Source organism: Bombina bombina, chromosome 5 (genome assembly GCF_027579735.1).
Source record: "Bombina bombina isolate aBomBom1 chromosome 5, aBomBom1.pri, whole genome shotgun sequence".
NCBI classification, from domain to species: domain Eukaryota; kingdom Metazoa; phylum Chordata; class Amphibia; order Anura; family Bombinatoridae; genus Bombina; species Bombina bombina.
This window is the reverse complement of record NC_069503.1, coordinates 957,533,453-957,546,506: the sequence shown is the minus strand read 5'-3', so window position 1 is coordinate 957,546,506 and position 13,054 is coordinate 957,533,453.

Here is a 13,054-nt window from a genome sequence, read left to right as displayed (position 1 = left end):
TGCTGTATCTGAATAACAAAATAAAAAAAATGGGTTCAGTTTTTTAGCAGAGCTCCTAATTGTCCTGAATCTTCATTTGGGAGCTCTGCCTTACTGTCCCAGTATCTAGAAGTTAATTCAGGGAGGTTCTATCCATGCCCTAGACTCCCCTGACCTAAACCCATAGAATACACAACCCCACCAACAAAATGACCTACCTCATCCCTGAAACACCCATGCTCCCATTAAAGGGATATAAAAGCCGAACATTTTCTTTTGTGATTCAGATAGAGCATACTATTTTTAAAAAGATTCCAATTTAATTCTATTATAAATTTGCTTTGTTCCCATGATATTCTGTGTTTAAGACATACGTAGGCAGGCATCTGGAGCACTAAATGGCAGGAAATTGTGCTGTCATATAGTGCTCTTGCAAATGAATAACATTCTTGCAAAACTGCTGACATATAGCGCTCCGGAATTGGACTGGCTCCTAATCATATGTCCCTGCTTTTCAAAAGATACCAAAAGAACGTAGAAAAATTTAAAATAGAAATAAAATGGAAAGTTGTTTAAAATTGCATGCTCGGTCTGAATCATTCAATTATGAAAATGATCCAAAGAGCACCCATCACGCCACCTATAGGTCTCCCTTAGCCTCTATGTACCAGATTGCATCTGAGAAAGGTGAATATGATTTAGGATTAAATATATAAATTACTATTTGAACATTTAGAAAATATGTGTTATATTTTGTCACTTTGCAGCATTTTTAAATGTACACAGAAAATGAATAGGAATAAAATATACATCAATAAAAATATATTAGATACATTACATTGTAGAGGGGTGAGTGACTTTTCTGCTTCCCCTGTCCAAACTCACTTAAAGGAACATGGTACTCAAAGATTTATCTGCTCTATTTAAAACAAAAGGTTTGGGTATTGTAGAGCTTTGTGTTTTGAAAAATGTGTGTTCCTGTGATGAATACACATTACAGTGAGCCAATAAGCAGCCTCAGGACTCAGTCACACAGTTATTGTTGCTGTTTCTCATGCACACACACCTCTAGCACAACTCCCTTCTTCAAAATGATGGGCCTTGTAGACATTTTTTTGATGAAATTGATTTCTTTAGAATTGCCAAACATCCCCCTTGAGGTATTTGTCATTGCTACAACAGTAACTTGGTAGTTAAATGGAACACTCTGTGGAAACAGGAAGATTGCTGCTTTCAAATAAGGGGTCTTATGTCCCTTATTGTGGCAGGTGACAAAGGGGTTACCTCACTCTCCTCATTTTGTTCCATACATCTATGATCCTATCAAGTGATCACTGTTGTCATGGTGATAATCTGATAACCTTTTTTCTTTCATGTAATTAGCAAGAGTCCATGAGCTAGTGACGTATGGGATATACATTCCTACCAGGAGGGGCAAAGTTTCCCAAACCTCAAAATGCCTATAAATACACCCCTCACCACACCCTCAAATCAGTTTTACAAACTTTGCCTCCTATGGAGGTGGTGAAGTAAGTTTGTGCTAGATTCTACGTTGATATGCGCTCCGCAGCAGGTTGGAGCCCGGTTTTCCTCTCAGCGTGCAGTGAATGTCAGAGGGATGTGAGGAGAGTATTGCCTATTTGAATTCAATGATCTCCTTCTACAGGGTCTATTTCATAGGTCCTCTGTTATCGGTCGTAGAGATTCATATCTTACCTCCCTTTTCAGATCGACGATATACTCTTATATATACCATTACCTCTACTGATTCTCGTTTCAGTACTGGTTTGGCTTTCTACTACATGTAGATGAGTGTCCTGGGGTAAGTAAGTCTTATTTTCTGTGACACTCTAAGCTATGGTTGGGCACTTTTATATAAAGTTCTAAATATATGTATTCAAACATTTATTTGCCTTGACTCAGGATGTTCAACGTTCCTTATTTCCGACAGTCAGTTTCATATTTGGGATAATGCATATGAATAAATCAATTTTTTTCTTACCTTAAAATTTGACTTTTTTTTTTCTCTGTGGGCTGTTAGGCTCGCGGGGGCTGAAAATGCTTCATTTTATTGCGTCATTTTTTGGCGCGGACTTTTTTGGCGCAAAATTTTTTTTTCTGTTTCCGGCGTCATACGTGTCGCCGGAAGTTGCGTCATTTTTTGATGTTTTTGCGCCAAAAGTGTCGGTGTTCCGGATACGGCGTCATTTTTGGCGCCAAAAGCATTTAGGCGCCAAATAATGTGGGCGTCTTTTTTGGCTCTAAAAAATTTGGGCGTCACTATTGTCTCCACATTATTTAAGTCTCATTATTTATTGCTTCTGGTTGCTAGAAGCTTGTTCACTGGCATTTTTTCCCATTCCTGAAACTGTCATTTAAGGAATTTGATCAATTTTGCTTTATATGTTGTTTTTTCTATTACATATTGCAAGATGTCCCAGATTGACACTGAGTCAGAAGATACTTCTGGAAAAACGCTGCCTGGTGCTGGATCTACCAAAGTTAAGTGTATCTGCTGTAAACTTGTGGTATCTATTCCTCCAGCTGTTGTTTGTAATGAATGTCATGACAAACTTGTTAATGTAGATAATATTTCCTTTAGTAATGTTACATTACCTGTTGCTGTTCCATCAACATCTAATACTCAGAGTGTTCCTGTTAACATAAGAGATTTTGTTTCTAAATCCATTAAGAAGGCTATGTCTGTTATTCCTCCTTCTAGTAAACGTAAAAGGTCTTTTAAAACTCATTTTTCAGATGAATTTTTAAATGAACATCATCATTCTGATTCTGATAATGGTTCCTCTGGTTTGGAGGATTCTGTCTCAGAGGTTGATGCTGATAAATCTTCATATTTATTCAAAATGGAATTTATTCGTTCTTTACTTAAAGAAGTCTTAATTGCATTAGAAATAGAGGATTCTGGTCCTCTTGATACTAAATCTAAACGTTTAAATAAGGTTTTTAAATCTCCTGTAGTTATTCCAGAAGTTTTTCCTGTCCCTGATGCTATTTCTGAAGTAATCTCCAGGGAATGGAATAATTTGGGTAATTCATTTACTCCTTCTAAACGTTTTAAGCAATTATATCCTGTGCCATCTGACAGATTAGAATTTTGGGACAAAATCCCTAAAGTTGATGGGGCTGTCTCTACTCTTGCTAAACGTACTACTATTCCTACGGCAGATAGTACTTCCTTTAAGGATCCTTTAGATAGGAAGATTGAATCCTTTCTAAGAAAAGCTTACTTATGTTCAGATAATCTTCTTAGACCTGCTATATCTTTAGCGGATGTTGCTGCAGCTTCAACTTTTTGGTTAGAAGCTTTAGCGCAACAAGTAACAGATCATAATTCTCATAGCATTGTTAATCTTCTTCAACATGCTAATAATTTTATTTGTGATGCTATCTTTGATATCATTAGGGTTGATGTCAGGTATATGTCTCTAGCTATTTTAGCTAGAAGAGCTTTATGGCTTAAAACTTGGAATGCTGATATGTCTTCTAAGTCAACTTTGCTTTCCCTTTCTTTCCAGGGTAATAAATTATTTGGTTCTCAGTTGGATTCTATTATCTCAACTGTTACTGGAGGGAAAGGAACTTTTTTACCACAGGATAAAAAATCTAAAGGTAAATTTAGATCTAATAATCGTTTTCGTTCCTTTCGTCACAATAAGGAACAAAAGCCTGATCCTTCATCCACAGGAGCGGTATCAGTTTGGAAACCATCTCCAGTCTGGAATAAATCCAAGCCTTTTAGAAAACCAAAGCCAGCTCCCAAGTCCACATGAAGGTGCTTCCCTCATTCCAGCCCAACTGGTAGGGGGCAGATTACGATTTTTCAAAGAAATTTGGATCAATTCAATTCACAATCTTTGGATTCAAAACATTGTTTCAGAAGGGTACAGATTTGGCTTCAAGATAAGGCCTCCTGCAAAGAGATTTTTTCTTTCCCGTGTCCCAGTAAATCCAGCGAAGGCTCAAGCATTTCTGAAATGTGTTTCAGATCTAGAGTTGGCTGGAGTAATTATGCCAGTTCCAGTTCTGGAACAGGGGCTGGGGTTTTATTCAAATCTCTTCATTGTACCAAAGAAGGAGAATTCCTTCAGACCAGTTCTGGATCTAAAAATATTGAATCGTTATGTAAGGATACCAACATTCAAAATGGTAACTATAAGGACTATCCTGCCTTTTGTTCAGCAAGGGCATTATATGTCCACAATAGATTTACAGGATGCATATCTGCATATTCCGATTCATCCAGATCACTATCAATTTCTGAGATTCTCTTTCCTAGACAAGCATTTCCAGTTTGTGGCTCTGCCGTTTGGCCTAGCAACAGCTCCAAGAATTTTTACAAAGGTTCTCTGTGCCCTTCTGTCTGTAATCAGAGAACAGGATATTGTGGTATTTCCTTATTTGGACGATATCTTGGTACTTGCTCAGTCTTCACATTTAACAGAATCTCATACGAATCGACTTGTGTTGTTTCTTCAAGATCATGGTTGGAGGATCAATTTACCGAAAAGTTCATTGATTCCTCAGACAAAGGTAACCTTTTTAGGTTTCCAGATAGATTCAGCGTCCATGACTCTGTCTCTGACAGACAAGAGACGTCTAAAATTGATTTCAGCTTGTCAAAACCTTCAATCACAATCATTCCCTTCGGTAGCCTTATGCATGGAAATTCTAGGTCTTATGACTGCTGCATCGGACGCGATCCCCTTTGCTCGTTTTCACATGCGACCTCTTCAGCTCTGTATGCTGAACCAGTGGTGCAGGGATTATACAAAGATATCTCAAGTAATATCTTTAAAACCGATTGTACGACACTCTCTGACGTGGTGGACAGATCACCGTCGTTTAGTTCAGGGGGCTTCTTTTGTTCTTCCGACCTGGACTGTAATTTCAACAGATGCAAGTCTGACAGGTTGGGGAGCTGTTTGGGGGTCTCTGACAGCACAAGGGGTTTGGGAATCTCAGGAGGTGAGATTACCAATCAATATTTTGGAACTCCGTGCAATTTTCAGAGCTCTTCAGTCATGGCCTCTTCTAAAGAGAGAATCGTTCATTTGTTTTCAGACAGACAATGTCACAACTGTGGCATACATCAATCATCAAGGAGGGACTCACAGTCCTCTGGCTATGAAAGAAGTATCTCGGATACTGGTATGGGCGGAATCCAGCTCCTGTCTAGTTTCTGCGGTTCATATCCCAGGTATAGACAATTGGGAAGCGGATTATCTCAGTCGCCAAACGTTACATCCGGGCGAATGGTCTCTTCACCCAGAGGTATTTCTTCAGATTGTTCAAATGTGGGGACTTCCAGAAATAGATCTGATGGCTTCTCATCTAAACAAGAAACTTCCCAGGTATCTGTCCAGATCCAGGGATCCTCAAGCGGAAGCAGTGGATGCATTGTCACTTCCTTGGAAGTATCATCCTGCCTATATCTTTCCGCCTCTAGTTCTTCTTCCAAGAGTAATCTACAAGATTTTGAAGGAATGCTCGTTTGTTCTGCTGGTGGCTCCAGCATGGCCTCACAGGTTTTGGTATGTGGATCTTGTCCGGATGGCCTCTTGCCAACCGTGGACTCTTCCGTTAAGACCAGGTCCTTTTTTCCATCAGGATCTCAAATCCTTAAATTTACAGGTATGGAGATTGAACGCTTGATTCTTAGTCAAAGAGGTTTCTCTGACTCTGTGATTAATACTATGTTACAGGCTCGTAAATCTGTATCTAGGAAGATATATTATAGAGTCTGGAAGACTTACCTTTCTTGGTGTCTTTCTCATCATTTTTCCTGGCATTCTTTTAGAATTCCGATAATTTTACAGTTTCTTCAGGATGGTTTGGATAAAGGTTTGTCTGCAAGTTCCTTGAAAGGACAAATCTCTGCTCTTTCTGTTCTTTTTCACAGAAATATTGCTAATCTTCCTGATATTCATTGTTTTGTACAAGCTTTGGTTCATATAAAACCTGTCATTAAGTCAATTTCTCCTCCTTGGAGTTTGAATTTGGTTCTGGGGGCTCTTCAAGCTCCTCCGTTTGAACCTATGCATTCATTGGACATTAAATTACTTTCTTGGCAAGTTTTGTTTCTTTTGGCCATCTCTTCTGCTAGAAGAGTTTCTGAATTATCTGCTCTTTCTTGTGAGTCTCCTTTTCTGATTTTTCATCAGGATAAGGCGGTGTTGCGAACTTCTTTTAAATTTTTACCTAAGGTTGTGAATTCTAACAACATTAGTAGAGAAATTGTGGTTCCTTCATTATGTCCTAATCCTAAGAATTCTAAGGAGAAATCATTGCATTCTTTGGATGTAGTTAGAGCTTTGAAATATTATGTTGAAGCTACTAAGAATTTCCGAAAGACTTCTAGTCTATTGGTTATCTTTTCCGGTTCTAGGAAAGGTCAGAAGGCCTCTGCCATTTCTTTGGCATCTTGGTTAAAATCTTTAATTCATCTGCCTATGTCGAGTCGGGTAAAACTCCGCCTCAAAGGATTACAGCTCATTCTACTAGGTCAGTTTCTACTTCCTGGGCATTTAGGAATGAAGCTTCGGTCGATCAGATTTGCAAAGCAGCAACTTGGTCTTCTTTGCATACTTTTACTAAATTCTACCATTTTGATGTGTTTTCTTCTTCTGAAGCAGTTTTTGGTAGAAAAGTACTTCAGGCAGCTGTTTCAGTTTGATTCTTCTGCTTATAATTTCAGTTTTTTTCATTATAAGATTTAAACTTTATTTTGGGTGTGGATTATTTTCAGCGGAATTGGCTGTCTTTATTTTATCCCTCCCTCTCTAGTGACTCTTGCGTGGAAGATCCACATCTTGGGTAGTCATTATCCCATACGTCACTAGCTCATGGACTCTTGCTAATTACATGAAAGAAAACATAATTTATGTAAGAACTTACCTGATAAATTCATTTCTTTCATATTAGCAAGAGTCCATGAGGCCCACCCTTTTTGTGGTGGTTATGATTTTTTTGTATAAAGCACAATTATTCCAATTCCTTATTTTTTATGCTTTCACACTTTTTTCTTATCACCCCACTTCTTGGCTATGCGTTAAACTGATTTGTGGGTGTGGTGAGGGGTGTATTTATAGGCATTTTGAGGTTTGGGAAACTTTGCCCCTCCTGGTAGGAATGTATATCCCATACGTCACTAGCTCATGGACTCTTGCTAATATGAAAGAAATGAATTTATCAGGCAAGTTCTTACATAAATTATGTTGTCTGTCACCTAATTTAAAAGAGGAACATTTCCTCTTGCTATAGTGATTACCTGTAAATTAGAGGGGTATATGACCACTCATTCAAAAGAAAAAAAGTAGACAATGGGGCACCTTAAAGGACTACTATGTAAAGTAGCATCTAATAATTGAAAAATACCCAATAAAAGGACAACGCAATAGCACTTACTTTGAATTTGAAATGAGCATAGAATATTTTCTGGCAAATTTCAAAGTTATTCTAATTATGTATTATATGACAGCCATCAGCTAATCACAAATTGCATATATGTATATACTAGGTACTTTTGCACATACTCAGTATGAGCTGGAGCCTTAGGAAGTATATAGGAAAGTTTTTTTTTTTAATTCTATGCTTTATCTGAATCATGACACTTTAATTCTGACTTAGTGGCCCTTTAATAACCCCCCCCCATAGCAAATCTCCCTGGTGTCCAGTGATTATTGTTTCTGATGAAGACTACCTGCATTCTATTACACCCTCGTTTGAAAGAGGGGCATCTCCCCTATATATATATATATATAGAGAGAGAGAGAGAGAGGTATATTTATTTTACAAAAAAAATAATTATATATTTATATAGAAATATCTATTAAAAAAAAAAATTCTAGAGCATTGGAATGTAAAATATGCATAACTACCTTAGGGTTTAGCGCACTTGGTTAAACGAGGTCGGGTTAGCACGAGAGCGATTGGTGTTAGGTTGTTTTTCCATATGCGCTCTCTATTGAAATCTACATGAAGAAGAAGCAGTTGCGACATCTGAAGTCCTTATGTTAGTGTGGGATGGCTTTCACTTGCGGGCAAACATTTCACTTTCAGCTTGCTAATTTGCATGCGTTAAATGATTACTTCTGGCAGGGGTTTGCCCACAAGTGAAAGAGCTAAATAGTGCGCCACTTGTAATGTGGCCCAAAGGCGTCAAATTATGGACAGCTGACACATGTGTGGGTTGATGATGCCACTGTAATGAATGAATTAAGGTGCATAGCACCCCTAGAATTGCTACTGGGTGCAGTGCATAACTTAAAGATAGTATTACAACTTTTTAAACATTAATTAGTATTAGTAAGGCCTTGACAAATTCTGGATGCCCTGGCAGTAAAATATGGCCCTAGCTTGGTCCCTTCCCTTCCCATCAACACCCTACAAATGGCACTGACAGAGGCAGTGTACCACACTCTAGTAACCTGAACCCAGTGGACTCATTGATGTAAAAATAAAATGCTCTAATTTGTTAAGACGTTTTATTTTAGCACAAATATCCCTTGCAAACTATTGGCAAGAATACGCGTGGTGCGCTAACTGTAGCACAAGTGTGATATGGTTTTCTTTTAGGCTCCCTATAGCATAATCAGCCTCTCTAGCCTCACCAGTCCTTATGCTATTAAATAGTAACAGTTAGTACACCACTCGTAATCTAGGTGTATGTGTTTAACCCCCTTACCATGGTTAAACACATAGCTAAAATCCCACTTGCAGCTCCAGAGTAACACACAAGTGATAGGTGGCTATACATGTAAGACACTCCTAAGTGGCTAAATGGCAGTTTCCAATTCAGGAGCTATAATGTGTTGTGGCGCCTTTTGCAAGGCTGGATCTAATGCCTAGTGCCAACTGTAGGAGGTCCTAGTGGAAGTTTTTTAATTGCTAATATAAGTGTTATTTAAAGGACCAGTCAATACAGTAGAATTGCATAATTAACATGTGCATAATAAAAAGACAGTGATTTAACACCAGGGCGTTTATTTAACAAGGGCCGCATGGCCCCTGTTCCCCTTGTTTCTGTGTGAGCCTTCAGGCTCGCTGGAAACAGGAGTTAAGAAGCAGCGGTCTTAAGACCGCTGCTCCTTAACTCATACGCCGCCTATGAGGCGGCATATAGCAATCCGCATGATCATGTACGGTCGGGCTGATTGACACCCCCCTGCTAGCGGCCGATTGGCCAGAAATCTGCAGGGGACGACATTGCACCAGCAGTTCACAAGAACTGCTGGTGCAATGATAAATGCTGAAAGCATATGCTGTCGGCATTTATCGATGTTCGGCGGACATGGTTCGCTATAGCGGATCATATCCGTCTGCACAATGATAAATGGACCCCCTAGTCTGAATTTCAAATAAACAGTAGATTTTTTTTCTGACAAATTTATTTTTTCTTCCATTTTCCGGCCCCCTGTATCATGTGACAGAAATCAGCCAATCACAGACTAGTATACGTATACTCTATGAGCTTGTGCACATGCTCCATGCTCAGTAGGATCTTGTTCCCCAGAAAGTATGTATATAACAAGACAGTGCAAAATTTGATAATGGAAGTAAATTGGAAAGTGTCTTAAAACAGCATGCTCTTTCTGAATCATAAAAGTTTATTTTGACTTGAGTGTTCGTTTAAAGTGTAAATAAAATATAGTAAACATTTTGATGATGTCTTTATTAATTTTACGCTATTTTGTTATTATGTATTTTATACATGTGAAATGGGTCTTACAGGGTCAAGGAGTGGCTGAATAAGGACATTCCTTGGCAGGTTTTGAAGTTTGTTCATGGTCCTCACAATACACAGTTAAGCAAGGAGTGTACCGCCTGTTTCCATAAGGGAGTGACAAAACTGAATCACATACGCAGTTGGTGTCAGTGGGGAGTGTGCTCTTGTTGAGAATAATTTCTTGGATGAACTTCTTTTTGTCTGTGTCAACTTATTTATTGTTATTATTATCAACATATTTATTTGTAATTTGCCAAAATATTTCACAGTGCTATATAGAGGATACAATAAATACAGATGATACCAGGAAGGCAAAATAGAACAGAAGGATTACTGGGCCCTGCTTGCTAAAAAGTTTACAACCTCATTCCCCCCAACCGTTCCAAATACTGCAGGATTGTCATGGGTTAAAAGGTCTGCCCTCTTTCCCCTCCACAGCTTCCCCATCAGAGCAAATGTTCAAGTTTTCAAGGACTTCCCTGGCTCCACCCTTCACAAGCCCAACCTTGCAACTGACACGCACAGACCACTGCAGGGCCGGTGCTACAATAGAGGCAGTTTAGGCATCGGCCTAAGGTCGCCCCTGCCGGGGGGGGGGGGGTGGCACAAATTTAAAGGGATAGCCTAGTCAAAATTAAACTTTCATGATTCAGATAGAGCATGCAATTTTAAGCAACTTTCTAATTTACTCCTATTATCATTTTTTCTTTGTTCTCTTGGTGTTTCAGCACCTGGGTACACTTGCTGATTGGTGGCTACATTTAGACATCAATTAGAAAGTGCTAACCAGGTGTTGAACCAAAAATGGGCCAGCTCCTATGCTTACATTTTTGCTTTTTAAAATAAAGATACCAAGAGAATGAAGAAAATTAGAGTAAATTAGAAAGTTGCTTAAAATTCCATGCTCCATCTGAATAATGAAAGTGTAATTTTGACTAGACTATTCCTTTAATGCATTTATATTTTTTATTTTATCTGTATATATATATATATATATATATATATATATATATATATATATATATATAATTATTATTATTTTTTTGCTGCCTAACGTGTGCTTCACAGGAGGGGCTATATGTGGTAACATAATAGCTTGAATGGTAGGGCACTCTACTGAAACAAAGGGAGGCAGAGAGTACATGTCAGCCAGAACAGCTGTAAGCATTTGGCTAAAATATCTAACTGCACAGCCCCAGCACTCTGCAAAACTTTAGCAGCTATCATAAAAGTTGTTGGAGTTGGTAACAGCAGTGGGACTTACTCCCACCCACAGACTAATGGGTATAATGAGGGTTGATGGGCAACACTGATAATACCTCATATTTTAAATATACCAAAAGACATCAGTGCATCCTCTCATGCACAATGTCTGGTATATATCATATATGTATTTATAAAATCTGTTTATCTAAAGTCATAATTGCACAGTGCCACGTCTATTATCTGTATACTCTACATACATATCTATACATTAAAGTGTATAGATGGTCATAATCATTATTCTACACATATTTCTGTGTATAGATACTTGGCATATTTATTTAGTGCAGTGTGTTCATTTTCAGTGAATAACTGTTTGGCATCATTACTGCTCGCCATCAGTGTATAGGCACCCATTATCATTATACAGGGCAGCCTGTTCTGTTTTTTAGTGTGAGAACCCGCAACATCATTATACAGTGCAGCATATATGTTATCAATGTATAGGTACTCTGCATTAATTATAGAATGCAGCATATTTATTAGGCCATAGATGCCTTGTATTATTACATAGTGCAGAGTGTTGTGTTTATTAGTGTGTAAATGTTAAAAGTCATCACTATACATAGGCACTTTTTCAAAGTAAGTTGTACTGGTCGGTACATACAAAGAAAAGCGGGTCTCAAGCGAAAAGGTGAAATCCAAAAAACACCTTTATTGTGAACAACATGGAAAGTAAAATGATGGAACTTTAAAATAAGCTACATGTAGACAAGACGGTCAGATGCGTTTCGGCTCACGCCTTCATCTGTGACCTGTACTGGTCCCCTGGCCAAAACTTGCCATTACTCCACTTCAAGTTAATTTAGGGCTTGAAAAAAATAATCAAGATGAATTCACAGCTTCTGAGAGCTTGCGGTTAAGGCTTGCAAGAGTGAGTCTGCAAAGACAAATTTAAGTTTGTGTCTCTGCTTGTTATCCTATATGGCAAAGATAAACCATCTCAAACTTGTTTGTTCAGTTTGATTGACATGCCCTTCTCTTATGCAATTGGTTACCCAAGAGCAAGGTGCAGGGTTGAGCAACGGAGCTCTTCTGCAATCTTAAAGTTTGCCAAGTGTCAGTTTCAGGTGGACAGGTTCTCTGCTTGCTTAATGCATCACTAGGACATTTTGTTAAGAAGCAGTAATGGCAGGGTATATAATTTCTTATGGGGGCAAAATGTGTCTTTGCCTCTGTAGCCAAAAATCCTAGCTCCAGCCCTGACCCTCTGGGTCCCGGCACGTACCAGCCCCACCAACAAGGCCCCCTTATCTCTCTGTCCCAGAAATACTCTGGAGATAGGCATTCTTTGTGAAAAATCTCCTATAATTTTTATTTTATTTTGAAAACTCATCTGCAGTCATCTCTCTTTTTTCTATGCACTATGCAAAATAGACTGGAATCTCTGCAAAGAGGTTGAACACATAGTGAAAATCAGCACCACAGCAGCAATGTACTATGGGGACCTATCTGAACACATCTGATGAGCCAATGATTTAACTTAAGCAAATGTAGTATTTGTTTACTAAAACAATAGGAATAATTCAATCTTATTTAAGCAGTAATTGCAATTATAAACATCCTTTAATTTAATTAGTATTTTTCTTGAAGGCAGGGCTTAAACTGTGGTTTGCTTCATTGCATTAGACTCACTAACAGTTACTGTACTACTTTATCAAAACATTTGGCATCAGTCTAAATATGTACGTTTTCTACCACAGAGAGTAGCATCAAACCTCATTTGCATGATTTGGTTGTAGAGCTTTTGCAATAACCATTAGATACCTTTTGTAATGCTACATGTTACATAATGGTGTTAAGTATCACAAATACAATTATTGGAGACAACTTTAACATAATTATGTAGTTCAAATAAATATATCTCTCAGACATTGACAGTAGTTCACATAAAGTTTGATACTTCGGCCCCTAGTTATCAATGTCTGTCGTACCTGATCCGACAGTGTGGATCAGGTCCGACAGACATCGCTGAATACGGCAAGCAATACGCTCGCCGTATTCAGCATTGCACCAGCAGCTCACAAGAGGGGTGTCAATCAACCCAGTCGTACTCGATCGGGTTGA